The 26,647-nt window shown below is 52.0% G+C and overlaps 2 pseudogenes; both read right to left on the bottom strand.

Annotated features, from left to right (window-relative positions):
* Positions 1-12,712: 12,712 nt before the first annotated feature.
* On the bottom strand, positions 12,713-21,185 carry LOC123366056 (annotated as a pseudogene).
* Positions 20,839-22,857, bottom strand: LOC123366055 (annotated as a pseudogene).
* Positions 22,858-26,647: the final 3,790 nt, after the last annotated feature.

The raw sequence follows: 26,647 nt of genomic DNA, 5'->3' as shown, positions 1-26,647 counted from the left end.
AGATATTACAACAGAGTAGCGGTAAATGTACACACCCCTGATACTACCTTACTCTTTTTTTAATTTAAACTTAGGTAAAAAGTACCGTATACCACTGCAGTGTGACTCATCCTGACATTCCGACGCTAAACTCAGTTGAAAAACTGCATTCATTACCGTACTTAGGGTATTTCCCTACTACTGGTATCCCTAATGGATTCAAAACAAAAGCGTGGAGCGTATACAGCTGGTTTCAAGTTAAAGGTCGTGGAATATGCCAAGCAACATGGAAATAGGGCTGCAGCAAGGCATTTTGGAGAGCCACCAACAGAATGCACAATACGAGAGTGGCGAAAAATGGAAGAAAAACTCAAGACAATATCAAAAACAAAACGCAATTTTCGCAGCGGTATTGCTAAATGGCCAAAATTAGAAGAACAGGCAAAGGAGTTTGTACTTAATCATAGAAAAGCTGGTATTGCTTTATCAACCAAAATGATCATCATTCAAGCAGTGAAAATCAGCAAAGAGTTGCAAATACAAGATTTCAAAGGGACAGCATCATGGTGCCAAAGATTTATGAAGAGGCATGAGCTTCGGATGAGAACAAGAACCAGGATTTCCCAGCGTATGCCAGACGATTATGAAGAGAAGATAATAAATTTTCATAACTTTATTATCAAACAAAGGAAAAGACAAAATTTTGAAATTGGTCAAATAGGCAACATGGATGAAGTACCACTCACCTTCGATGTTCCTTCAAACAAAACTGTGGAAGCAAAAGGTGCCAAGACAGTAACAATTAAAACTTCAGGGCATGAAAAAAATCATTATACTGTGGTCCTTGCTGTCACTGCAGATGGAAACAAGCTGCCGCCATTGGTCATTTTTAAAAGGAAAACTTTTCCTAAGGAGAAAATTCCAAGTGGCATACAGGTGCATGTTCACCCCAAAGGTTGGATGGACGAAGAAGGCATGAGGCTTTGGATTAGAAATGTGTGGGAGAAGCGCCCAGGTGCTTTGTTAAAGAAGCCATCCTTGTTAGTACTGGACTCGTTCAGATCTCATCTTACAGAACCAACAAAGAGAGAATTTCAAATGTGCAAAACAGAAATAGCAGTCATTCCAGGAGGACTTACATCACAATTGCAGCCATTGGATGTTTCCATTAATAAGCCCTTCAAAGCCTTCATGCGTGAAGAATGGAATAAATACATGTGTGATGAAAGCCAACATGAAGTTACGAAATCTGGGCGAATGAAAAGACCTGGCATTTCAAAAGTGTGTCAGTGGATAAAGACTTCGTGGGACGCAGTTAAAGAAGATATTATTATCAAATCTTTTAAAAAATGTGGCATAAGTAATGCTTTGGATGGGGAAGAAGATGATCTGATTTATGAAGATAGTAGCAGTGAAAGCAGCAGTGTTCATTGTGATTTTGAAGATAGCAGTGAAGATGAAGAGTTTCTTGGTTTCCCAGATAGTAGCGATTTCTGAGTAAACTTTTGTAAAAATATAGAATATCCAAGTTTCTTTGTTAAAACAGTTGTTTTTACTGTCCTTTTACATTATTTACCTTATAAGTGGTAATAATATTAATAAAACAAGTTCTGAGCTACCCTTATTTTGCTTCAAAGTCCTTTATTTGAAATTTAAGTTTTTTTCCTGAAATTTCCCCCTTAAAATGAAGGTGCGTGTTATACGCCTGTGCGTGTTATACGCCGATAAATACGGTAAGCCATGTGGGCTGCCTCCTGGCCCGGGTGCTGCTGCTGCTCCTCGGACCTCTGGCCCTGGGGCTCCTGCTGCTGCCTGGTGAGTCCCCGGCTGCTCCCAGCCGCTTCCCGCGTGTGAGTGTCTGCGTGTCCTGCCCACAGCCCCTGCCCCAGCCGCCCGCAGCCACCCTCTGCCACAGCCCCTGCCCCTGGCACAGCCACCTGCAGCCAGCCCCTGCCACAGCCCCTGCCCCTGCCACAGCCGCCCGCAACCACCCTCTGCCACAGCCCCTGGCACAGCCCCAGCCCCTGCCAGCCCCTGGCACAGCCACCCTCTGCCCACAGCCAACCGCAGCCACTGCCACAGCCACCCTCTGCCCGCAGCCGCCCACAGCAACCCCCTGCTAGCCCCTGTCTGCATCACCTACCAACAGCCAGCCCGTGCCACACTCCCTGCCTCCAGCTAGCCCTGCCCCACGCCCCTGTCTGCAGCCAGCCCCATGTCCACTGGTGCCCTGCAGTTCACAGGGCAGTAACCCTGCACACCTGCTTCAATGAGGGGGGCAGGGAGCAGCTAGGACCCACACACATGCACACCCTAGGGTGACCAGACAGCAAGTGTGAAAAATCGGGACAGAAGGGGAGGGGTAATAGGAGCCTATATAAGAAAAAGACCCAAAAATTGAGACTGTCCCTATAAAATAGGGACATCTGGTCACCCTAGCACACCCCAAGGGAGTGGTGGGGACCCACACATGTGAAAAGGAGCTCATTTCTAGTTCAGGCCCATCTTTGTAAAAAAAGAACTTTAGGTAGGGTTAACATACATCCGTATTTTCCTGGACATGTCAGGCTTTTCGGTTCTTAAATTGCTGTCTGGGCGGAATTTTTAAATTTTAAAAATTCCTCCCGGGAAAATACGGACGTACGGTAACCCTATTGGTACAAAAAATACGTGCTCTGGCACATCCCTTAAATCAGAACTTTATAGAGAACCGGTTAAGATTTTAGCAGCTCATCACTGGCTATAACCGCCAATCACCCTGATATTACTCCTTTTCGTGACATAGTAGAGAGAGCAAAGAATGTATACGAAACATAAGTGCTGACTTTGGGTTCTGCCCGCAGGTGTCCCACTCCGGCTCCACCCCTTCCCCTGAGGATCCACCCCCAAGGCCCTGCCCCCACTCCACCTCTTCGCGCCCATCACTCTACTCCTCCCCTGACACCCAAGAGCAAGGGGTGTGTTGGGGGGGAGGGGCTTGCCAGTTTTGCTATTTTCAGCATCCTACGCGCCGACTCCGTGGGTGCTCGGGGCTGAAGTGAGACTGACAGCTGGAAGGCAGGCCCAGATCCTGGCAGATACCACCTCTCTGCCCTTCTGGCCCTGCACTTCCTCTGCCTGGCTGGAGAAGGGTGAGGGTTTAAATCAAAGTGAGCTGCCACCCCCCGCCCCGCCCGTCCAGTGGGTCTCCAAAGCAAAGGGGCTGGGGGAGAAGAGAAATGGCTTCCCCCTTTCCCCACCCCTGTAAGAGGCAGCAACCCTCATGCAGGGGAGAGGTACTGAGCGACCCAGAAAGCTGAAGGGGTCTGGTGCGGGGGGGAGGCACAGCGTGGAGGGACAGACCCGTCCCCGCCCAGGCAGCGCCAAGCAGCATCATGCTCTCAGAAATTTGGTAGATTTTTGGACGGGCACTTTCTGTGCCCCCCACAGCCGGAGAAGCTGCCTCACCCACCCACCCCCTGCAGCTAAAGAAGCTGCCCTCCCCAGCCAGGCTTCCTCTGCCCTGGAAAGGGACTCCCCTGCTACCTGCAGTTAGAGCCGGGCTGGGAGCTGCAGCCACCCATGCTGCCAAACAGCTGATCCGGGCTGCGTGCCAAACAGCTGATTGGAGGGATGGGAAACAGCTCATTGGCCCCTGCGCACCAAACAGCTAACGGGGGCAGCGCATACTAAACAGCTGATTGGCGGCTGCCAACATCCGATCACCCGAGAGGGTGCTGAGCACCAACTATTTTTTTCCCTTGGGTGCGTCAGTCCCTAAGCACCCACGGAGATGGCGCCTATGATGACAAAATACAGAAAGAGAGAGCTCTACCCCCACAGAAAATGCCTGAGACAGTGTCAGCAGTGACCGTGGCTAACAATGGTCCTCAGGAAAAATGGATCAGCGAGGTAGCCAGAAAGGGGACAGGCAAAATAATGAGGTTTGGAAAGGTAAAAATGTTGCCCCCTTTTGCAGTGAACACAGAAAAGCTTTTGACTCAGGCAGGACAGGATTGCTGCGATATGAGCCGAGGGATCACACGAATGGGTTGCCTACTGCAGAATTGCTCCAAATATTGGCAAGTCAGGAGGGGACTATTCCTATGGCTCCCACACCTTCTAAAGATTCAGCTTAGGAAGATCGGGCACTCTCAGTTTCCACAGCATCAGCACAAAATCCCGCTGGTTTGATGATGCATTTACACCAGGATACCTGGGGAAGACCCCCAGTTTATGTGGAGTTTAATAAGCGAGCATTCAGATAAAAGATGATGGAGACAGGTGTCACATATTCATTCATTAGCACTAAGAACCAGAATTTGTCTGGACTATCTGCAACAGGAAACATGTCGTAGGGATTTAATGCGGCAGAAAGCAAAGTCCCACTTGGCCCTCAGATTCCATTTCAGAGAGGGACAAAACACGGAATAGAGCAGTTTGGTCTAATAGAGTGGTTCTCAGCCAGGGGTACGTGTACCCCTGGGGGTGAGCAGAGGCCGTCCAGGGGTCCATCAACCAGGGGCGGCTCTAGACATTTTGCCGCCCCAAGCACGGAGGGTCCACTGGACCCTCCGCAGGCAAGCTGCCGAAGGCAGCCTGCCTGCCGCCCTAGTGGCGACCAGCAGAGCTTCCTCCGCGGCTTGCCGCCCCAGGCACACGCTTGGAGCACTGGTGCCTGGAGCCACCCCTGCCATCAACTCATCTAGATTTGTCTAGTTTCACAACAGGCTACAGAAAAAGCACTAGCGAAGTTGGTACAAACCAAAATTTCATACAGACATTGCATTGTTTGTACTGCTTTATACAGTATACACTGAAACGTAAGTACAATATTTATATTCCGATTGATTTGTTTTATAACTAGATGGTAAAATGAGAAAGCTGGCAATTTCCCAGTAATAGCGGCTGGCACACTTTTGTAGTTTTAGTCATAAGCGAGTAGTTTTTAAGTGAGGTGAAACTTGGGGTACACAAGACAAATCAGCCTCCTGAAAGGGGTCCAGGAGTCTGGGCAGGTTGAGAGCCGCTGGTCTAATAGATCTAATGGTGTCGTAAGAACGGACGTACTGAACGACCGCCGAGTAACAGTCGAATTACTGCATACGGCACTACGGAAAATGCCCCCAGGCCAAGCAGACTCTGCAAAGAAGCTGATTATTATTGAAGCTGGGTACATGTTAGCTGCCTTCAAGGCTGCTGAAGAAATAAAATGGCCCGAATGGCCTGCAGAAATATTACAAATGGCCTAAATGCACAAAGACGTTTGGCCACCAGTAACAGGGCGTGTGGAAAACCTGCAGCAGAGGTTCTTATCACCAGAACAGATCCTCCACCTAAAAACCAGTACAAATATCCTAAAGAAGCCGAAGCCAACTTAACAGAGACTACACAGAGACTCTTGGATCAGGGAGCTGTATCAGAACAGCAGAGTACATATAATGTAGCGGTCTGGCCTGCTCTGAAGGCAGGTGGAAAAGCTTGGAGATTAAGAGTTTATTTTAGACCAGTTCATAAAGGAAATGCCCATGACAGCCCCAGGAGTAGTAGCAAAAGACCCAGAGACAATAGGATCCATACAGGGCAGGATTTAGTGCAAATGGCACTCCAGGTGCTCCTTCCCCGGCACTACCCCCCCCCCCCGCTGAAGCCCCCATCCCCGGGGCCTGCTGCAGGGCTGAAGGCAGGAGCCGTGGGGCTAAAACCCTGAACCCCGGAGCCCCAGCACCGTCCCACCCCCCTCCGGGCTGACTCCCCATCCCCAGCACCTGCCCTGTCCCCCCCGCCCCGGGGCTGAAACCCTGATCCTTGCTGCTGTCCCCCGACCCTCCCAGCCATGAGCGGTGGGATTTGAAGCCAAGAGCCAGGGCCAAATCCTGGATCCCTGCTGCTCCCCCCTGGGCAGAGTTTGGGTGAGTTCTGGGGGTGTTACCCCCTCAAACTGCAGTGCAAGTGCAGGGCAGTCCAGGGGCAGCTCCACACCCCCCACAGCTCCTTCTCTCCCCCGCCCACCCCCGATTCCATGGCTGGCAGAGCCCTCAGGGAACAAGGACCACAGGGGAGTCTGTTCTGAGCAACCTGAATCAGTACAAGGCTGCAGCCCAGGAAAGTTAGTTCGATCTTTACTCCAGAAATGCCACTAAAGTGTGTAAGTTCTTTTAATGAGGATCTACAAAAACAATTCGTTTTTGAAAAAAAGACTCTTCAGTAGCTGACAAGTCAGGTTATATGTCAAACACGTGGAGCACATTTTTCAACTGCTCACGGTGGCCTTAATGACATTACTCAGCATCTTGAAACAAAAAAACCACAACGGCACTGAACGAACTCAGTGTGCAACTCTATAAGTGTTTCTGAATTCTGAATTTTCAGTTAAGCAAAACACAGAAGCTGATCAAATGCATGCAAGTGAGGGACTGTTTGCTTACCATTCTGTGCGCCACAGACACAGTTTCAGATCTAGTGACTGTACCTCGCAATTGATTAAAAAAAATTTAACAACCCAAGTTTTTGTCTGTACAAAATCTAAGGCAATAATTTGAAGTATATTAGCTCCATTATCGACAGAAGAACTGAATTTTTACCTGTTATTCATGTTATAATAATGCAGTGGATGGAAGCTGGAGGCATGTAGGTAAGTATAGCAATCAATAGGTTTCCGGTATAGGGTGGTGTTTATGTGACCATCACTTATTTGCACTGTAGTGTCCAGGAAGTGTATCTCTTGTGTGGACTGCTCCAGGCTGAGGTTGATGGTGGGTGGAAACTGTTGAAAGCCGGGTGGAATTCTTCAAGCGCCTCCTTACCTACATGCCCCCACCTTTCATCCAGGACACATCGCAAGATCCACTGTCTACAGCCAAGCCCTAAGATACAACCGCATTTGCTCCAGTCCCTCAGACACAGACAAACACCTACAAGGCCCTCAGGATTGCCTTTATAGCTGAGACCAGGCTGGCTAGTGTTGTGAGAGTTCTGCTGGAGAAACTGCAACAGGATGAGCAAAACAAAATAGACATTTTCTGGGTCCTGCAGAAGGTATTAGAGCAGGACACCAGGGGCCTAGAGATAAGGCTAGTGAAAAAAATAATAAGCCTAGCCTCAAACCAGATGAGAGAGACTCAGTAAGTAACAAATGAACTTACAGTGGCAGCTAGTAACACCTTAGTGATGCTGGCATGCTGATATTTCAATAATGTGATGTATGCGCTGCAGTGTCATCTGAAACCAGGGGAGCTGCCTGAAGAGTTTATTTTAGTTACACTGGGCAACCTGTCATCAGCCTATACACTTGAGTGTATCCCTTTTGTGGGAATGACCCTGAGGACCATGTTCTCCATGCTGGAGTTAGTCAATGACAGCAGGCTGAGACAAGCATTTTGTGGTGTTCTGGAAAAATGGTCAAGAGCAGTAAATTGGTATTTGACTAACTGGGAAAAGTGCCCATGCTCCAGAATGGATGCATCGGAGTTCTCCGATCGAATTCTTCCTGTTTAGTCTCGTGTGACCAGCAACTGGCTGATCTGTGAGGAGCCGGAGCTCAAGCAGGCTATCATCAAAGCCCTTGTTCCCATGATGATCATCCTGCTACACAAAGAAGAGCATCATGATCAGCTATTTGAACCGATCTCATGGCTCCTTGAGCAATATAACGAAAACACTGATGTTTTTCACGACACCGAGACGCAGATGAGCCTGCTTCCACTTCTCCTTTTGTACTTGGCTCCAAGGCAAATCGCAGCTTAAGCGCAAGTCAAAGGCTCTCTGTGAGGCTCTTGCTATGGGAACGAGCAGTCTGGAAAAGAGTTGAAACTTTTAAACTTTATCAATATTTTTAAACTTGTAGATTCCCTAATGGCTGTTTTAGACATGTTCTTACTGCAGATTGAGAAATAAAATCTCCCTTTGTGTAAAAAAAAAAAAAAAAAAAAAGGATCTTTATTGAGCATTCTTACAACTACAGTACCCACCTGGGGAAGTGAGGAAACAAATTGAAAGAGCAAGACGGGTACCCAGAAATCACTTACTACAGGACAGGCCCAGCAAGGAAAACAACTGAACACCACTGACCATCACGTACAGCTCCCAGCTAAAACCTCTCCAGCGCATTATCAGCAATCTACAACCTATCCTGGAAAACGATCCCTCACTCTCACAGACCTTGGGAGACAGGCCAGTCCTCGCTTACAGACAGCCCCAGAGCCTGAAGCAAATACTGACCAGCAACTGCACACCACACCACAGAAACACTAACCCAGGAACCAATCCCTGTAACAAACCCTGTTGCCTACTCTATCCCCATATCTACTCTGGCGACACCATCAGAGGGCCCAACCACATCAGCCACACCATCAGGGGCTCATTCACCTGCACATCTACTAATGTGATATACGCCATCATGTGCCAGCAATGCCCCTCTGCCAGGTACGTTGGCCAAACCAGACAGTCCCTACGTAAAAGGATAACGGACACAAATCGGACATCAGGAATGGTAACATACAAAAGCCAGCTGGAGAACACTTCCATCTCCCTGGACATTCTATAACAGATTTAAAAGCAGCCATAGTTGAGAAAAGGAAAGAAAAAAAAAAACTTCAGAAACAGACTTCCAAGAGAAACAGCAGAACTAAAATTCATTAGCAAATTTAACATCATTAATTTCGGCTTGAATAGGGACTGGGAGTGGCTGACTCATTACAAAAGCAGCTTTGCTTGTCCTGGAATTGACACCTTCCCATCTATTATTGGGAGCGGACTACAACCACCCTGATCAAACTGGCCCTGTCAACACTGGTTCTTCACTTGTGAGGTAACTCCCTTCTTTTCATGTGTCAGTAGATAATGCCTGCAGCTGCAATTTCCACTCCATGCATCTGAAGAAGTGCGTTTTTTACCCACAAAAGCTTATGCCAAATAAATCTGTTAGTCTTTAAGGTGCCACTGGGCTCCTTGTTGTTTTTTTGGATGAATTTAGTCACTCTTCAGATGAATATGGCTCAAAATGTAGTGGATTCTCGAAGCAACTTCAATCTTTTTCAACGTACCTTACACTAACAGTTCTTGTGAAATCCATGGGTCCTGTAGAAGAACTTAAAAGCAAAAATTCAAAGCCCAAATGTGTCATTGGCAAGCGTTATGAAGAAGGCTGGCTTGTTGCAAGAGGTTTTGGGTGGGATACACACTGACTCGTCATACAATCACTTCTGGGAAACAACTGTAGATAAGGCAAGAAATCTTTCTTTAGATGATACTACACTCCCCAGAAAATGCAAGCCACCGAGATGGCTCGACCACGGAAGCCTCTCTCACACCTACAGTGACCCCAGAGAGTATTTTCATCAAATATATGTCAGGATCATTGATGCTTGCGAAGTTGCCATTGAACAGAGGTTTTCAACTGAAATATTTACATTCGCAGTAAAATTGGAGAAGCATATTAGTGATGGAGTAAATGGCTTGAAACAGGACATTGTCCCAATAAGTGACGCTTTCCATGGTGACATTAACACGGACAGACGGGTGTGAAATGACAGCAGAAAAGCTCAGAATGGTGACTGTACTTGGAGATTTTTTTATTTTTTTTTAAACATAAAACCCAAGATTTATTCCGTTCTCAGAGAAACAAGTTTCCATCGCACAGGACACAAACAGTTATCGGGGACATGAAAGAAGCCACCTAACATATACACGCGAAGCCCAGCCTGGGATCCCCTGGCACGCTGGAGAGAGACAAAGAACCAGACCAGAAAGCGGCTGCCCTGCCAGGACAGGTACAGGAGTCGCCATGGCCCTGCCTCGGGCGTCAGTTACAAAACCACTGAACCGCAGCTTCCCCTGGCGTGGCGAGGGCGGGAGGGAGCGCACCGGCACCGCAAGCAGGGGGAGGGGAAAGAAGCTAGAGCTGACGGCGGCTTGGAATAGCTTCGAAGGGGAGCACTTGTGCCAGGGAGGTTGAGATGAACATGGCGCATGGGGGCAAACCCAGGGAGCTTCCCAGCAGGACAAGCTGTTGGGAACCAACCCCGCCAGCCTTTTTCCTCACTGCCCCACCTGCCCCCACAATCACCCCAAGATCCCACGCCCACGGCAGCAGAGAGCAGCACTTCAGCCCAGGAGCCCCCCAATCAGGGCAGGGGAGCCCAGGCGCGGGGCTATGGCCCAGCGCGGGCAAGGATGAGGGCCCAATGCCTAGCGCTCCACTACACCCAGCCACGACCCCTTGGACTGACCCAAGGGAGGCCAGGGTCTGCCAGAGGCCAGTGGGGATGTTGGCTACACCCTGATGGAATGGGAGCGCCACACGCCCCGGTACCGAGGAGGCGAGGACATTAAAGAGGTTATCGGAGGGCTCCTCCATCTCCTCGGCCCGGAGCTCGACATTTGCTGCCACCCTCCTAAGCAGCTTCAGTGCGGGCAGGGATGAGGGCCAAATGCCTAGCGCTCCACTACACCCAGCCACGACCCCTTGGCCTGACCCTGCCTGCAGACAGCGCCCCCCACCCACCCTGCACTGAAATCCCAGAGGAAAGATGGGGGGAGCCTGTGTGTGCCGCCCACTTGCAGACAAGGCAGAGAGCAGCGCCAGAGGGGGAGGTGGGTGCGCGACCCTCAGTGCAAACCGTGTGTGAAGACTTCACGGCAAAGGAACGGGCATGGGGAGCAGAGGGCTCCCCATCAATAAAATTTCACTCGAGTGGGGGGCAGGAAGCAGCACTTCCGCCCAGGACCCCCCAATCAGGGCAGGGGAGCCCAGGCGCTGGGCTAGGCCCCAGCGCGGGCAGGGATGAGGGAGTAATTGCCCAATAAGGATAACATCATATCATATGTAGATGATCTCCTTATTAGTACAAAAACTAAGGAACAAAGTCTGCAAATATTATACCAGGTTCTACAAAAAATAAAGGAAACAGGATTTATGGTTAGCCCAAAAAAGGCCCAGATATGTCAGCAACAAGTAAATTACCAGGAAGGATGGTCACCAGAGAAGCAAAGAGTGGAACTACTGCAAAAATTACCAGCCCCCCCAGATAAATCAACTTTAAGGCTGCGGCGGTGCACAAGCCGTGCACGGTACCGTCGACTCCGGCGCCGCAAGAGCCGTTGAGTCCAGTACCGCCCTGCTCCCCGGTGCCAACCGCGGTCGAGCTACATCTCCCGTCCACGCCCGAGACCTTCTCGACGGCGAGAGAGCTCATCGAGCTCACAGAGGCACCGTGCCTCCGGCCCCCGGCACCGCCGGTGCGGGCTGTTCAGTCAGCGGGCAAGCCGGCGATGATGCGGCCACCTTTCCCTGACGGACGGGATAGACGACAGTCGCGGTCCCGGTCCCGCAGACAGTCACCGCCACGCCGATCCAGGTCCCGGCACCGTTCACCATCGCGGTACCGCTCCCCGTCTCGGCGCCGGTTGCAGTCCCGGTACCGCTCAACATCGCGGTACCGGTCGCACTCCCGGAGACGCTCCCGGTCCCGGTAACCCGACCGCCGGTACCGAAGGAGGTCCGGATCCCGGTACCGTTCCCGGCACCGCGACTCCCGAAGCCACTCCCGACACCGTCGGTCGAGATTGCGGTCGAGCTCCCGGCACCGAAGCAGTCGATGGTCCCGCTCTCCATCCCGGCACCGCGACGACCGGCACCAATCCTCGGCACCGTCCAGGGACATACTGCCGGCATCCACGGCGCAATCTATTAGCGCCTCTGCCCCGCCATGGCCTTCTCGTCAGCCCTCAGTCGCCTCTCAGGCGGGCAGCGGGAGAGATCTCCGGGCCGACCCCCAAGGCCAGGACCGCGGACCGCAGCAGTGGGGTTTTTGGGTCCCCTGGGCCTACCACGAGCCTCAAGGGCTCCCCTTCCCCCCGCGGCACGCAGGCGCCGAACATAGGGTGCCGGAAGCCACGGTGAGCAGGCCTCCCCCATCACCACCGCGTGAGGCCCCGTCGCCACCTGGTCCCGCAGAGCATCCGGAGTCCGAGGCGGCTTCCCACCCCCTGGAAGAACCACCTCCAGAAGCGGTGGTCCGGGGTCTGTCCTCATCATCCTCGCCGGATGAGGCGGTGGCTGGGGCTTCTACAGCAGACCCCCCTCCTATTGACTTGCGGGCCCACCAGGACCTTCTTCGCCGGGTGGCGAAGGCTATCGACCTCCCCGTGGCGGAGGTCCCGGAGGATGACGACCTGGTGACCAACGTGATTGGAACTGAGGCCCCGCTGCGGGTGGCCCTTCCATTCCTCCGTACTATCCAAAAGCATGCCACTACCATCTGGCAGTCACCGGTGTCCGTCCCTCCCACCGGCTACGAGTACTTATACACCCACCCCACTCCGGACTCCCTCGTGGTGCAGTCCGTCAATGACCGAGAAAGACATGGGCAGCCAGCCCCGGTGCCAAAGTCTAAAGACGCTAGGCGCATGGATCTGTTGGGCCGGAAGGTCTACTCGTCAGGGGGTCTCCAGCTCCGGATTGCCAACCAGATGGCTCTCCTCGCTCGCTACACCTTTGATATCTTGGTGTCCCTGTCAAAATTTTCGGAGCTAATCCCAGCAGCCTCACGTCAGGAGCTCTCGGCCCTCCTCGAGGAGGGCAGAAAAGCCTCCCGGTCCTCCATCCAGGCCGCTCTGGACTCGGCGGACTCAGGAGCCAGAACCCTGGCCTCAGGTGTGACCATGAGGTGCATCTCCTGGCTGCAGTCCTCCACCTTGCCGCCTGAGGTGCAGTACACCCTGCAAGACCTCCCATTCGACACTCAGGGTCTCTTTTAGGAGAAAACGGACTCCAGGATTCAGACCCTCAAAGATGGTCGAATCGCCATTCGCACCTTTATAAACTGTTCTTACTGGTCCTATCCATATTGGGCTAAGCACATAACCCTTCTTTTTAATTTGTCTGTATGGCACCATATCACCTATTTGCCATTCCTGTGGGTGCAGGATTGGTCCCATTTTCTTAGCCATTTGCTGGTATTTGCTTTAAGTGCAATTGCAACTTGTCTGTGCGTCTCAGCAATGGATTTTAACTATTGTTGCAGCCGTTGATTGGTTATCACTTTAGGTTGCAACCCATCCGGAGGTGTTCCAATCACTCTCCATTATTCAAGGAATCTGATATCTCGCCCAGTCATGTGGGGATGAGGTACTTCCTCTCGGCCTTTTTGGAAATGAGCCCACGCGAGGCCGGGGTCTGCCAGAGGCCAGTGGGGATGTTGGCTACACCCTGATGGAATGGGAGCGCCACACGCCCCGGTACCGAGGAGGTGAGGACATTAAAGAGGTTATTGGAGGGCTCCTCCATCTCCTCGGCCCGGAGCTCGACATTTGCTGCCACCCTCCTAAGCAGCTTCAGTGCAGGCACGGATGAGGGCCCAATGCCTAGTGCTCCACTACACCCAGCCACGACCCCTTGGCCTGACCCTGCCTGCAGACAGCGCCCCCCACCCACCCTGCACTGAAATCCCAGAGGAAAGATGGGGGGAGCCTGTGTGTGCCGCCCACTTGCAGTCCTGGCAGAGAGCAGCGCTGGAGGGGGAGGTGGGTGTGCGACCCTCAGTGCAAACCGTGTGTGAAGACTTCATGGCAAAGGAACGGGCATGGGGAGGAGAGGGCTCCCCATCAATAAAATTTCAACTCGAGTGGGGGGCAGGATGTCCCACTGCCACCACGCGACCCAGGGCAAGAGGCGAATCCCAGGCGCTTGTGGTCATTGCCTGTGGGACGACGGGCGGCTGCGCCGGTCGATGCAGGCCAGCCCCTCACTCCTCCTCCCCACTGCCCACCGAGGCAGCGGGGGCCTCGCCCAGGGAGCCGGCAGGGGAGCTGCGGTGGGTGAAGCTGCTGCCGCTCTCGTTCCGCTGCTCATCTAGGGGGATAGGCTCCACCAGTGCCGAGGAGAACTTCCGGTCGCCGAAGGAGGCCCTCCACTTGGCCTCGAAGAGGCGCTGCAGCCCGATGATGGACTGGACATCCTGGACAGCTTGTTGAACTGCTTGATCGTCCGCCAGACATCCTGGGCAAACTTCTCGGAGGAGCCGTAGGGTGGGAAGAGCTTCTCCTGCAGCCTGGCTCGGATCAGGGTCAAGTCGATGGTGTCCTGACCCTCCGTGGCGGTCGAAAGCCGGTGGAGAGGCCGGCACGGCTCATGGCACAGCAGCTCCAGCAGGACACGCTCACACTTCCTCTGCTCCAAGGGGGAGAGTTTATCGGGGCCCTCGTCATCTTCTGAGGAAGAGAAGTTGGTGCCGTCCTCCTCACCGGGTGCTGGCAGTTCCTGGCACAGCAGGCACTTCCACTCCTGACTGGGGATCTCCTACAGCACCGGGAGGTGGCAGTCCAAATGGTAGCACTGCTCACCCTGGTTATACATCACAACGGAGCCTGCCTTCCGGCACACTCTGCAGTGGGCAGCACTGGCCGCCTCCATGGCCCCCTCCTGTCTCTGGCCTGGCGTCACATCCAGACTGGAGCCGATGCTGCCACTGGGGGAGATGAGGCGGGACACAGAGCCCTCGGTGGCCAGGACGTCCTGGGGCAGGACAACGGGCTTGGTGTCTCTGGGATCCTCTGCCGGAGAGTCGATTGCTGCCTCCATCTGCTCCTCCTTGACTATGGCTCCGGGCAGGATGGTGCTGGGGGGCTGGGCAGCAGCCTGACCCCTGGAAGCCTTTGTATCAAAAAGACCAACTGGTCTGGCTTGTATTGCCTCAAACGCGTGAACCTCTGGAAGGAAAAATAACAGAAATTTTGCCCCATCCTTTCGCGTACTTAATCTCTACAAACAGTGGTAATATTCGTGCTAACCAAGCCTGGATAACCCCTCGGGCCACTGAGACAGTACAGTGAGCCACATTATGTTTTTCTCTGTGTTACAGAAATGTGGCTCTTCTACATTTGCGTGGTTGCAGCTGATTTGTGCGTCAGAAATGGTACCTTCTTCTCTCCCGTGAACTCATCCTTTCCTGGATGCACCTTTAATGGAACTGTTCAAAACAGCAGCAATCCCTGGTGTCCAGTAAAAGCTGTTAATCTGAAACTTATAGAAAAGCCTTGGTTTGAAAACCGATCTATCTCCACTTATGTTTATTTTCTTCAACCTGCTTTTGGGTGTATACTCCCTATAAACAATGCACTCTCTTTTTTTGGCTGTGCATATTGTAACTATTCCTGTTTCACCTATGGTAAAGGACCTGTGTATGCTTGTCAAACGGAAGTAAAATGGGATGAAGGCGGATCTGAAAAACTGTTGGGAACTGAGCCGATCAAAAAATATTATCCCATTGGACCGCAAAGCAGTGACTGGACTTTTGAGCAAGTGCTTCCCTATGGTACATCTCTTACCACCTACACCCTGCGCAATAAAAACTTTGTTCGTGATTGTCGCAATCCGTTGCACAGTTATGGCTATGTATGGCCACTTGTCGGTCCACGGCCATCTCGAACCTGTTTAAAGGACAAGACAGCCTCCATATTGGACCAAGTTCTTGTTACAGGGCAGAGAGGCTATCCTGCCCAGCAACACTGGTTGTGTATGCATTCCTTTTTTTTACTGGGTCATCTAAGTGTCGGGCTAGTGCCGTGTGCAGAGACCTGATCCTGCCCAGCAACTTGTGATGTCATGTGCAACATTTTGGTGCTGTGTGCATTTTTCCCGCTCTTTTTGGGCCCGGTTATCTAAGGGACAAACTTGTTTACTCAACTACCCCAGTGTGCCGTGTGCAAATCCTGCTGGCGTGGGGTGGCAACAGCTCGTAACCTGGAGGGAGGGGGAACCAGGGAGCCAATCAGAGACCGACACAAGGGAATGAGACCTTTCGATAAAACTAGGTTTCCCCCCAGAAAAATCTTGTCTTGACCATCGTCTTCTTTGGTGGAGTAGCCGCGTGTTAGCTGAGGGTCTGATCAACCTTACAGCCAGGGTCTCTTCCCGGTATAGAGCTCTCATGTCGTGTCGTTTAACTTCATTTAGTGGATTTATCTTTTGGATCTATTTTTTGGTTTTTGGATTTTTCTCTTTGGACTTGGTCCCGGTCGGCTCATCATGCTCCTGGTGTCTGTTCTGCTGGTCAGCTGCTCCTGGAGTGCGGTATTTGTCTTTTAATTTCTGGCAGTTAGTCTAGTTAGCCTCTCATTTTTCCCTTTCCCAAATTGGTACCAGCCCCAAACAATTGCACATTTGCACACTTGTACATTTGCACATTTGCCTAGCTAGCTTGTTTAATCGTTATAATTGTTATTGAATTGTTAATTGCAAACTGTTTATGTGAATGAATCACTGCTCTGTCTGTGTCCAGTGCGTGTGTGTTTAAACTCGGGAGCTGTCTCTACTTAGAGAGTAGCTGACCAAGGGGGTCCAGTCCCCGCGGTCTGAGTGAGTGGAATCTGCCCAGCTGCAGCCGCACCACTCTCTGGATTTATCCTCTGGGTGAACACAAGGGTGGCTGAGGCAGTGGCCCGTGGGTCTCTTTCTCTGTGTTTCACCGGGCACCGCCCTGACGAACCCGATTCCTACCTTGAGAGATTGGTGTGCCTGTCTATTTGGTGGTGTGGAGAGCAGTATACAGTATATTGTTATTGGTTTAAATTTGCTTGCATTGTTTATTTGAGTCCCAGTTGGGAATTGCCTCCTCCCCCGGCCCAAGGTGTAAAGAAATCCCTAAATAAACGCAGCCACTTGGCTTTTCAGTATTACCCTGGTCCTGCCTATCTTTTCCTTACTCAATACCAAGCTTGAACGAACCCCCAGCTAATTCAGACAGTGATCAGCGTAGGCTCCAGGCAGTAATCCAACAGCAGAACAAGATCAATCGCCAGCAATGGGAAGAGGACTCCCTTCAAAATCAGGCACTCCAGGATAGCCTTCGAGGACAAACTCTTCTTTTTCAAAGTATTGAACTGGTCTTGTCTCTTGCTGTTAGTAAATCAAACCTTGTAAAAATGTTTCTGCTTGGGAGGAGGCTTATAGAACAGGGCCTTTATTCAGTGCCATTTGTGGCCCTGTAAGTATTAAAAACCATTGTATGGCTCAAGTGAAGTATATGATGCGTGAGGGGTGGCTTCACCTTAAAAAATCCTTAATTAATAATACATATTCTGAGGAAGCGTCGGTGGACAATAGATGTGTAGGTATCCCGCAAAAATTCAGAGACCCCTCATTTTTGCTGTTGTCCCCCACATGTTCCTTGCGTAGTCAGTCGGTGATATTTCGGCCAGCTGAAAGTGTGGCTTGCATTAATCGGTCCTACTGTTATCATTTTCAGCTGGGAACAGTCATTAACTCTACTTGGGTTCACGGTGCACTCGATTCTGTTGAACTCCAGGTGCACCTGTCTGTCAAAATTAGAAGAAATTGTCCAAAAATTCTCTGAAATTGACCTAGCAATAATTCGGCTGGGCAATGTTATTTCTGTCCTCCTTAATGTCTCACAAAATCGCTACCAGGAGCTAACCCTGGTAATCCCTCCCTCTTCACAGTTGGAAGATGCAGTAATTATTCCCTGGTTAGAGGAAATAGGAAGATTTGTCTGTTCAGTAAAACAGGACATAAAAGGAATGACTTATCAGGTGCATATTTGAAGACTGGTTCCATAAAACTGTTGTGCCAGCCGTTCGGGCTCATTTGCGAAAAGTGAAGCAGGAGGAAAAAGCTCTCCTCCTGCTGGATAATTGCCCTGCCCACCCCCCAGCAGAAAAACTTGTCAGTCGTGACGGCAAGATTAAAGTCTCTTATCTCCCGAAGAACACTACATCAGAAATCCAGGCAATCCTGGACCAAGGCATCATATCGGTATTTAAACAAAACTATCGTCAGGAAATGATCAAGCTGATGGTAGTGGGTAACGACTCCTCTGTCCACACATCACTGGCATCACTCAACTTGAAAGAAATCTGTCACCTCGGCAGGAAAGCCTGGGATGCTATCTCTGCACGTTGCATTGAACGGTGCTGGATAGAGGGTCTTGGTCCAGCTTTTCCATCATCTACACGATGTGTTGGTGGACGTGTGGAACCAGAGGGGCTTGTGCTTTGCCTCCCTGTCTGCGCTGTGATTTCTTCCCCTTTTTGATGCTGCTGCCCACCGCTTGTTGGCAGATTGGCTTGTTTTGAAAGCCAGGTTGCTTATTTATCTTGGGGGAGCTCTGAGGGAGCTCCTGGCTGGTTGCTAGGACTGAGTAGAGACTGAGCTTGGGGAGGGCTGCAGAAAGTGTCTCCAAGGAGGAAGGCTTGGGGACACAGCCCCATACCATGGCTGGACTAGAAGACCAAAGCCCAGGGAGGGCGACAGAGAAAGAGAGAGACTACTAGAGGGGTAACTGAGATACGGGCCACCGGGGCCGATACACCAGAAGGGGTTTGTGCTGCTTAACATGCAGACAGTGGGACTCGACCAGAGTGACAAACCCGCCTGAGACCCACCAAAAGGGGTCACCAGAACTAAAGAACGCAGATACGCCCAACTAGAAGAGGGCACTCGTGACAGGTGGGTGCCCACTCCATTACAGGTGGGGAGATAAATGACTATATCTCCCGCCAAGGAGGGGACTGATAAAGGAGGCTTTCAGCCAGTAGTGAGCTGGAGCCAGTTCGCGCGAACCGGTTGTTTAATTTTGTAGCAGTTTTAGAACCGGTTGTTAAAAATTGTTACGAAAACAAACATTATAAAATGATCTTAAAACCGAATAATAGTAATCTTATAAAATGGTCTAGCAAATAATAAGTTGTTCCATATAAACTTCAAATGCAAAGGGACGCAAAATTCTAGCAGTTAAAGAGCCGTTTCTACAACAGATAGGTCAAGACTGATGTTGCTATGTGCGTGCGCGTCTAACGTTGTCGCAGGCTGCGACTCGGTTGCATCCAAGTTCATCTTGATGCGAGACAAACATCTAGTTTAATAAAATAATAACTTGCTTTATTCGTGCACTTGCTCAACTGTTTTCTATACAATTCAACCTGACCAGTGAGTCAGAGTCAGTCTGTTTGTTTCTAGTAAATTGCGGGTGATATTTTGGTGTGTAATACTAACTGGACTGTTATTCGAAGATTAAAGTTTTCTATTCAATATTATTTACCCTTCCTAATGAAACGCCAGAAAAGCATTAGTGAATGGTTTTCCAGTAAAACGACAGAATCATTAGTCAGTAGTTCTAGTAGTGAAAATAATTATTTAAATACTGAAAACACCAATGACAATAATTTTGGTGATGAAACCATCTTAAATGTTGAATCATCTGAAAATGTGTCTGCAATGAAAGAGGATTTACATGATTGTGAAAATGTAGTACCCAATTGTTGGACTTCCGAGCAGGCACAATATGTTTTAAAGAAATATAATGGCTTCATAATTGAAGGCAAAAAACCTGGCTGTTCCCACTGTGCAAATATATCACATTTGGGGGTCCCTGGAGGAAAATCTTTACACATGTCTTCAGAATGGCAAAAGCGTACTATTAAAGCATCTGGAACTGATCAAAAAGTTCAGCAAGCTTCATTAAGAAAAAAAATGAAGGAACATTTCGAATCAAGCTCTCATTTGAGGGTTATAAATATTTTTAATGAATCTAAAAAAGAACCTCGTCTAATGAAAACTATTCAAGGGCTTTTGGAGCAAGGGGTGATGATAGAACAACAGAGCACAAATAATGCAGCCATTTGGCCGGTTCTGAAAGCAGATGGTAAAACCCGGAGATTAACCATTGATTTCAGACAACTCAACCAGGTAACTCCAATGACTGGCTCCAGGAGTAGCTAAATATCCAGAAGTAATAGCCTCTATTAGGGGAGGAGCTCAGTGGTGTACAGTTTTGGATTTAGCAAATGCATTCTTTGCTATACCTTTACATCCAGACACTTGGTATAAATCTACAATTACGTTCCAAGTACAGCAGTACGCCTTTACCAGAATTCCACAGCTTTCCATAATACCCCTGCCATTTCTCATACGCATGTGATTAAAATGTGGGAGAAATTGCCCAATAAGGATAACATCATATCATATGTAGATGATCTCCTTATTAGTACAAAAACTAAGTAAGAAAGTCGCCAAATACTATACCAGGTTCTACAAAAAATAAAGGAAACAGGATTTATGGTTAGCCCAAAAAAGGCCCAGATATGTCAGCAACAAGTAAATTACCAGGAAGGATGGACACCAGAGAAGCAAAGAGTGGAACTACTGCAAAAATTACCAGCCCCCCCAGATAAATCAACTTTAAGGTCATTCCTAGGGTGGACTAATTTCTCAAGAGATTTTATAAAAAATTATGCAGAAAAAGCCAGTCCGCTGTTTAAGTTATTAAAGAAAGTTACTAAATGGGAATGGGGATTAGAGTAACAGTATTAGCACAGAGTGACAAGAATAACAAGCATTAGCACAGGCCCCAGCCTTAGCACACCCAACGGAAGGACAGCCTTTTGTACTTCAACTAGCTACCACCAGTACTGGAATGAGCACTGTCCTTAGACAAGACCATGGTATAGGTCTTTGATCAGTGGCATGTGCTTCTAGAATTTTAAATAGGGTAGAACGAGGGTTCACCCCTTGTGAAAAAGAGGCGTTGGCCTTGGGTTTGGCCTTTGCAACATTGGGAAGATTTAATGAGACTATCTCCACGGCTCCTAAAAACTCCCATGCCCCCATAAAATATGTATTAACAGGAAAAATTAATGATGGGCATAGCTCTAGTCTTAGTGTAAGGGGACTATTGCCCCCTTACTAATATTCAGTGGGGGTGTTCTGGCTGCTAGCTCCCAGCACTAAAAGGGGAGGGGTCGATGAGAAATCAGGACCCTGAGACTGACAGTCCCCAGGAACAATGGTGAGAGGCCAATGCTCCAGGTCAGCCTGATTGACAGGGCGGGCAGGCTAATCAAGGAGACAGAAGGCCAGGGTGGGTCCTGTCCTCCCTGTGAGCTGGAATTGCCTGGGTCAGACAGAGCCGGGCTGAGCTAAGGAGAGAGCAGGGCCCCAAGCTGAGCTGAAGAGAAGAGCCCTGCCAGATCCAGAGGGGCCAGAGCTGCAGCCAGAGAGCCAGAGACACAGTCCAGGGGGGAGCACATCCAGAGCTGGGAGCAGAGCTACAGTACTTCCTCTCGGCCTTTTTGGAAATGGGCACACGGGAGGCCGGGGTCTGCCAGAGGCCAGTGGGGATGTTGGCTACACCCTGATGGAATGGGAGCGCCACACGCCCCGGTACCGAGGAGGCGAGGACATTAAAGAGGTTATCGGAGGGCTCCTCCATCTCCTCGGCCCGGAGCTCGATATTTGCTGCCACCCTCCTAAGCAGCTTCAGTGCGGGCAGGGATGAGGGCCCAATGCCTAGTGCTCCACTACACCCAGCCACGACCCCTTGGCCTGACCCTGCCTGCAGACAGCGCCCCCCACCCACCCTGCACTGAAATCCCAGAGGAAAGATGGGGGGAGCCTGTGTGTGCTGCCCACTTGCAGTCCTGGCAGAGAGCAGCGCCGGAGGGGGAGGTGGGTGTGCGACCCTCAGGGCAAACCGTGTGTGAAGACTTCATGGCAAAGGAACGGGCATGGGGAGCAGAGGGCTCCCCATCAATAAAATTTCAACTCGAGTGGGGGACAGGATGTCCCGCTGCCGCCACGCGAACCAGGGCAAGAGGCGAGTCCCAGGCGCTTTTGGTCATTGCCTGTGGGATGCCGGGCCGCTGTGCCGGTCGATGCAGGCCAGCCCCTCACTCCTCCTCCCCAGTGCCCGCCGAGGCAGCGGGGGCCTCGCCCAGGGAGCTGGCAGGGGAGCTGCGGTGGGTGAAGCTGCTGCCGCTCTCGTTCCGCTGCTCATCTAGGGGGACAGGCTCCACCAGCGCCGAGGAGAACTTCCAGTCGCCGAAGGAGGCCCTCCACTTGGCCTCGAAGAGGCGCTGCAGCCCGATGACGGACTGGACATCCTGGACAGCTTGTTGAACTGCTTGATCGTCCGCCAGACATCCTGGGCAAACTCCTCGGAGGAGCCGTAGGGGGGGGAAGAGCTTCTCCTACAGCCTGGCTCGGATCAGGGTCAGGTCGATGGTGTCCTGATCCTCCGTGGCGGTCGAAAGCCGGTGGAGAGGCCGACACGGCTCATGGCACAGCAGCTCCAGCAGGACACGCTCACACTTCCTCTGCTCCAAGGGGGAGAGTTTATCGGGGCCCTTGTCATCTTCCGAGGCAGAGAAGTTGGTGCCGTCCTCCTCACTGGGTGCTGGCAGTTCCTGGCACAGCAGGCACTTCCACTCTTGACTGGGGATCTCCTGCAGCACCGGGAGGTGGCAGTCCAAATGGTAGCACTGCTCACCCTGGTTACACATCACAACGGAGCCTGCCTTCCGGCACACTCTGCAGTGGGCAGCACTGGCCGCCTCCATGGCCCCCTCCTGGCTCTGGCCTGGAGTCACATCCAGACTGGAGCCGATGCTGCCACTGGGGGAGATGAGGCGGGACACAGAGCCCTCGGTGGCCAGGACGTCCTGGGGCAGGACAACGGGCTTGGTGTCTCTGGGATCCTCTGCCGGAGAGTCGATTGCTGCCTCCATCTGCTCCTCCTTGACTATGGCTCCGGGCAAGATGGTGCTGGGGGGCTGGGCGGCAGCCTGCTGGGCCCCACGCTCAATGACCATCAGGTTGCAGTCCTCGTTACTGTTGCCGGGGAAGACCTTGAAGACAGGCATCTGGCTGTCGGCCGTCAGGTCCAGGTCCCGTCGCTCCAGGCTCAACTGCGGCACCTTGCGCATGACATTGCCGTCCGAGGGCCTGGGCCTCTTCATTCCTGACTCGTGGGCCTCAGTGCTGTCTGCCAGGTCTCCAATGCCTTCCTCCTGAGTGTCCATAGGCTGCACAGCGGAGGATGCCGGGATAGTACCCTCACTGATGCCGGGGAAGGTTGGGCCCGGCGGGAGCTCGAGCACCGGCATCTGTCCTCTCTGGCAGCCTCTGCTTAATTGAGCACTGGGGCCGGGCTTTTATACTTCCTGTCCCGCCCCTTGACTTCCGGGGGGTGGGGACAGGCGGCGGTGGCTCCGCCCACTCCGGCGCCTGGTCTGGCTCGTCCTTCTCAGCCACGATAGGGAGCCAGGGTGCCTCCCTACACCCCCCCCCCCCCCCTCAAGGCTGGCTCCTGTACAATGGGGCCAAGCCCGTCCATACCCCCAAGGCGGGAAAGGAAGTCTGCGTTTGCGCGGTCCTTGCCAGCCCTATGGCGAACAGTGAGGGCGTAGGGCTGCAGGGCCAAGTACCACCGCTGGAGCCGCATATTGCGGTCCTTCATGCGGGCCAACCACTAAAGGGCTATGTGGTCAGTGACCAAGGTGAATGAGGCCCCAAGGAGGTAGTATCGCAGGGCGTCACATGCCCATTTTGCTGCAAGGGCTTCCTTCTCAACCACAGCATAGTTCTTCTCGCGGGGGAACAGCTTCCGGCTGATGTAGAGATATATCGCCCAGTCATGTGGGGATGAAGTACTTCCTCTCGGCCATTTTGGAAATGGGCCCAAGGGAGGCCGGGGTCTGCCAGAGGCTAGTGGGGATGTTGGCTACTCCCTGATGGAACGGGAGCGCCACACGCCCCGGTACCGAGGAGGCAAGGACATTAAAGAGGTTATCGGAGGGCTCCTCCATCTCCTCGGCCCAGAGCTCGAGATTTCCTGCCACCCTCCTAAGCAGCTCCTGGTGTGCCTTGAAGTCCTCTTGAGAAGAAGGAGGCGGCACCGCAATTGAATCATCCTGCACCGAAGAGGTAGATGGCAGCCCCCAATGGCAGCGTGGGCTCGATGTCCAGGTCTGGTGCTGGGGGTTCAGTTTCGGATCTCAGGGGCTTTGGGATCTTTGCTGGAAATCCACATTTGGGCCGATCTGAGTCTAATTCCAATTGTTGCTTGGTGTCTCGCTCACCCAGCAATGGCTCCGCCGGGACGAGGGTTTGTGGAGCTGGAGGCAGAAGAACTGTGTGGGGTTTCTGGGGGGTGAGGGGTAAGCCCTGCCCATGCTGGGGTCTCTTTGTGTGCAGGTGACAGTCCAGCTCCTCCCAGACTTCACAGCTTAGGAAAGGGACCCTGCTCATGTTGAGCTTCACCCTGGGGTCTCTGTCCGGTGGGCGCAGAACAGGGACGTTAGGGATCATCTTGGCCAGCAACTCTGCAGAGAGTAGGATCCCCCAGTTGGCTCTGCAGATGCTTCTGTCGGATGTTGAAGTCTGAGCCATGGGCTGACGTCTGGTCCAGACCCATGGTCTGCTCTAGCCGGTCTCGTCTGCTGTGGGCAAGAGGCCTGGGGAGAGGCTGGTGTAACCCCCAAGGAGATGACCTAGAGTCCTGGAGCTCTGTCTGCTGGCAGCACAGGGAGGGGGAGCCAAGGCAAACTCAGAGTCTGCCCAGCAACCACTAGGGAGTGAGATGCCCCTCCCAGGGAGTTCAGGAAAGGGGAGAAGCCATTTTGGAGTCCGTCTGGAGCCAGCCAGGGCAAGGGCAGGACTGGCTGGGGGGAGCTGGGGAGTCCCAGGCCTGCATGTAGGGTTCCTCCTGAGAACAGGCCTCTAGGGACCGCACAGCAGATCCCTCAGCTGGGTTTTCCTTTCCCACTCAGGAGTCCCAATTTGTAGCATTTGCTGGGAAATTTCCCGAGCCAGGCTGAGTTCACCCTCCAGCTCCCTAGTTGAGACCAGTCACCACCTGGTCAGCTCTGCTCTGGGAAGCTGCCTGCTGGGGGTGTGACTGGAGGCTGGGCTAGGAGACGACAGTTTGGAGTTTAGTACAGTTGTGTAATCTGCACCTTGAGCCCTGCACCCCTTTGTGGGGAGGGGAGATCCTGGGACCGAAGCAGCCTGATTCCTGCTTGAGGAGGATCCCTGACAGCGGCCCCGCTGCAGTGACTGCGCGCGACATCACCCTGAGGAGGGTCAGTGAGGCAGACAGAGAGCGCATGCTGCATGAAAGCCAGCACAAACCAGGGGCCTATGCAGCCATGCTCGTGAAGGCAATGGTCCCGGAATACCAGATGAGAGCCTGGCGCGGAAAAGTGTCCTACCACGGAGCATCCAATAAGCCAGCTCTCCCCAGGAACCTCCTGCAGAGGCTTTTCGATTACCTCCAGGACAGCTTCCTGGAGATCTCCGAAGAAGATGCCTGTTCCGTCCCCCTATATATAGACCTTCTTTTCGCCTAGCTTATATTCCTGTTTTGTTTAAAAATTAATGTTAATATGTTTAAATCACTTACCGACTGATCCTTCTCCTGATTCAGGGTCCGTGGTAACGGCTGGGGAGGGTTGGTAGGGGATCTCAGTGAGGGTGATGAAGAGATCCTGGCTGTTGGGGAAATCAGCGTTGTAAGCGCTGTCGCCTGCCTCGTCCTCCTCAAACCCTTCCTCATCTTCCCCGTCCACGAACATCGCCGAGGAACTGGCTGTTGACACTATCCCATTGTCAGGGTCCACAGACACTGGTGGGGCGGTTGTGGCAGACCCACCGAGAATGGCATGCAGTGCCTCATAGAAGCAGCATGTCTGGGGCTGGGCTCCGGAGCGTCCGTTTGCCGCTTTGATTTTTTGGTAGCCTTGTCTCAGCTCCTTGACTTTCACGTGGCACTGCATTGCATCCCAGCTGTATCCTCTGAGTGCCATGGCTTTGGAGACCTTCTCGTAGGTCTTTGCATTCCGTTTGTTGGAGCGCAGCTCCGAAAGCACAGACTCATCGCCCCACACAGCGATCAGATCCAAGACTTCCCGGTCAGTCCATGCTGGGGCCCTCTTTCTATTCTGAGATTGCCTGGACTCCTCTGCTGGAGAGCTCTGCATCGTTGCCAGTGCTGCTGAGCTCGCCCCGATGTCCAACCAGGAAATGAGATTCAAACTGGCCAGACAGGAAAAGGAATTCAAATTTTCCCGGGGCATTTCCTGGGTGGCTGGTCAGAGCATCCGAGCTCGGACTGCTGTCCAGAGCGTCAACAGAGTGGTGCACTGTGGGATAGCTCCCGGAGCTATTAAGGTCAATTTCCGTCCACACCTAGCCTAATTCAACATAGCCATGTCGAATTTAGCGCTACTCCCCTCGTCGGGGAGGAGTACAGAATTCGAACTAAAGAGCCCTCTATGTCGAATTAAATGGCTTCCTGGTGTGGACGGGTGCACGGTTAATTCGAATTAACGCTGCTAAATTCGAATTAAAGTCCTAGTGTAGACCAGGCCTAAGACTGTACTTTTGAGGGGGAAAATACCCTGTGGAGTTTCCTCCTAACTGATCCACTAAGGGGGAAGGACTGGTTTCCCACTCCACACCATGGAAGAAGCAGGTAGTCTAGGGTGACCAGATGAGAGGAATAAAATATTGGGACACTGGGGGGGGGGGAGGAGGGGCGGCAGGACTGTCCGCCGCCAGAGACCAAAAAAAAAAGCCAAGTGCTGCCAGAGGGTGATATCCTAACCAGAGATCGGTCGGGACGCAGGACAAACACCGGAAAATCTGGTCACCCTAAGGCAGTCCAACCCCCAACTTCTGCAGACACTGGATTCCCAAGCACACATGCCTAAAGGCAGATTTCTCGGTAGAACTTTGGGGGTAAGAGGAAAGCAACAGTGTGTGTCCCCTTCCCAACCGTGACCCCAAGTCAGCCCCTTCCGATCCTTTGTCTGCTCACTAGTCATGTGCAGACCCTGGGCCAGGGGAGATGGTGTCATGGAGGCAGTCAGACCATCCTCCTTTCAATGTAAAAAA

This window comes from Mauremys mutica, chromosome 3 (genome assembly GCF_020497125.1).
Source record: "Mauremys mutica isolate MM-2020 ecotype Southern chromosome 3, ASM2049712v1, whole genome shotgun sequence".
In the NCBI taxonomy this organism is placed as follows: Eukaryota; Metazoa; Chordata; order Testudines; family Geoemydidae; genus Mauremys; species Mauremys mutica.
Note: the sequence above shows the minus strand (reverse complement) of the source record. Positions and strands in the feature narration are given on the sequence as shown.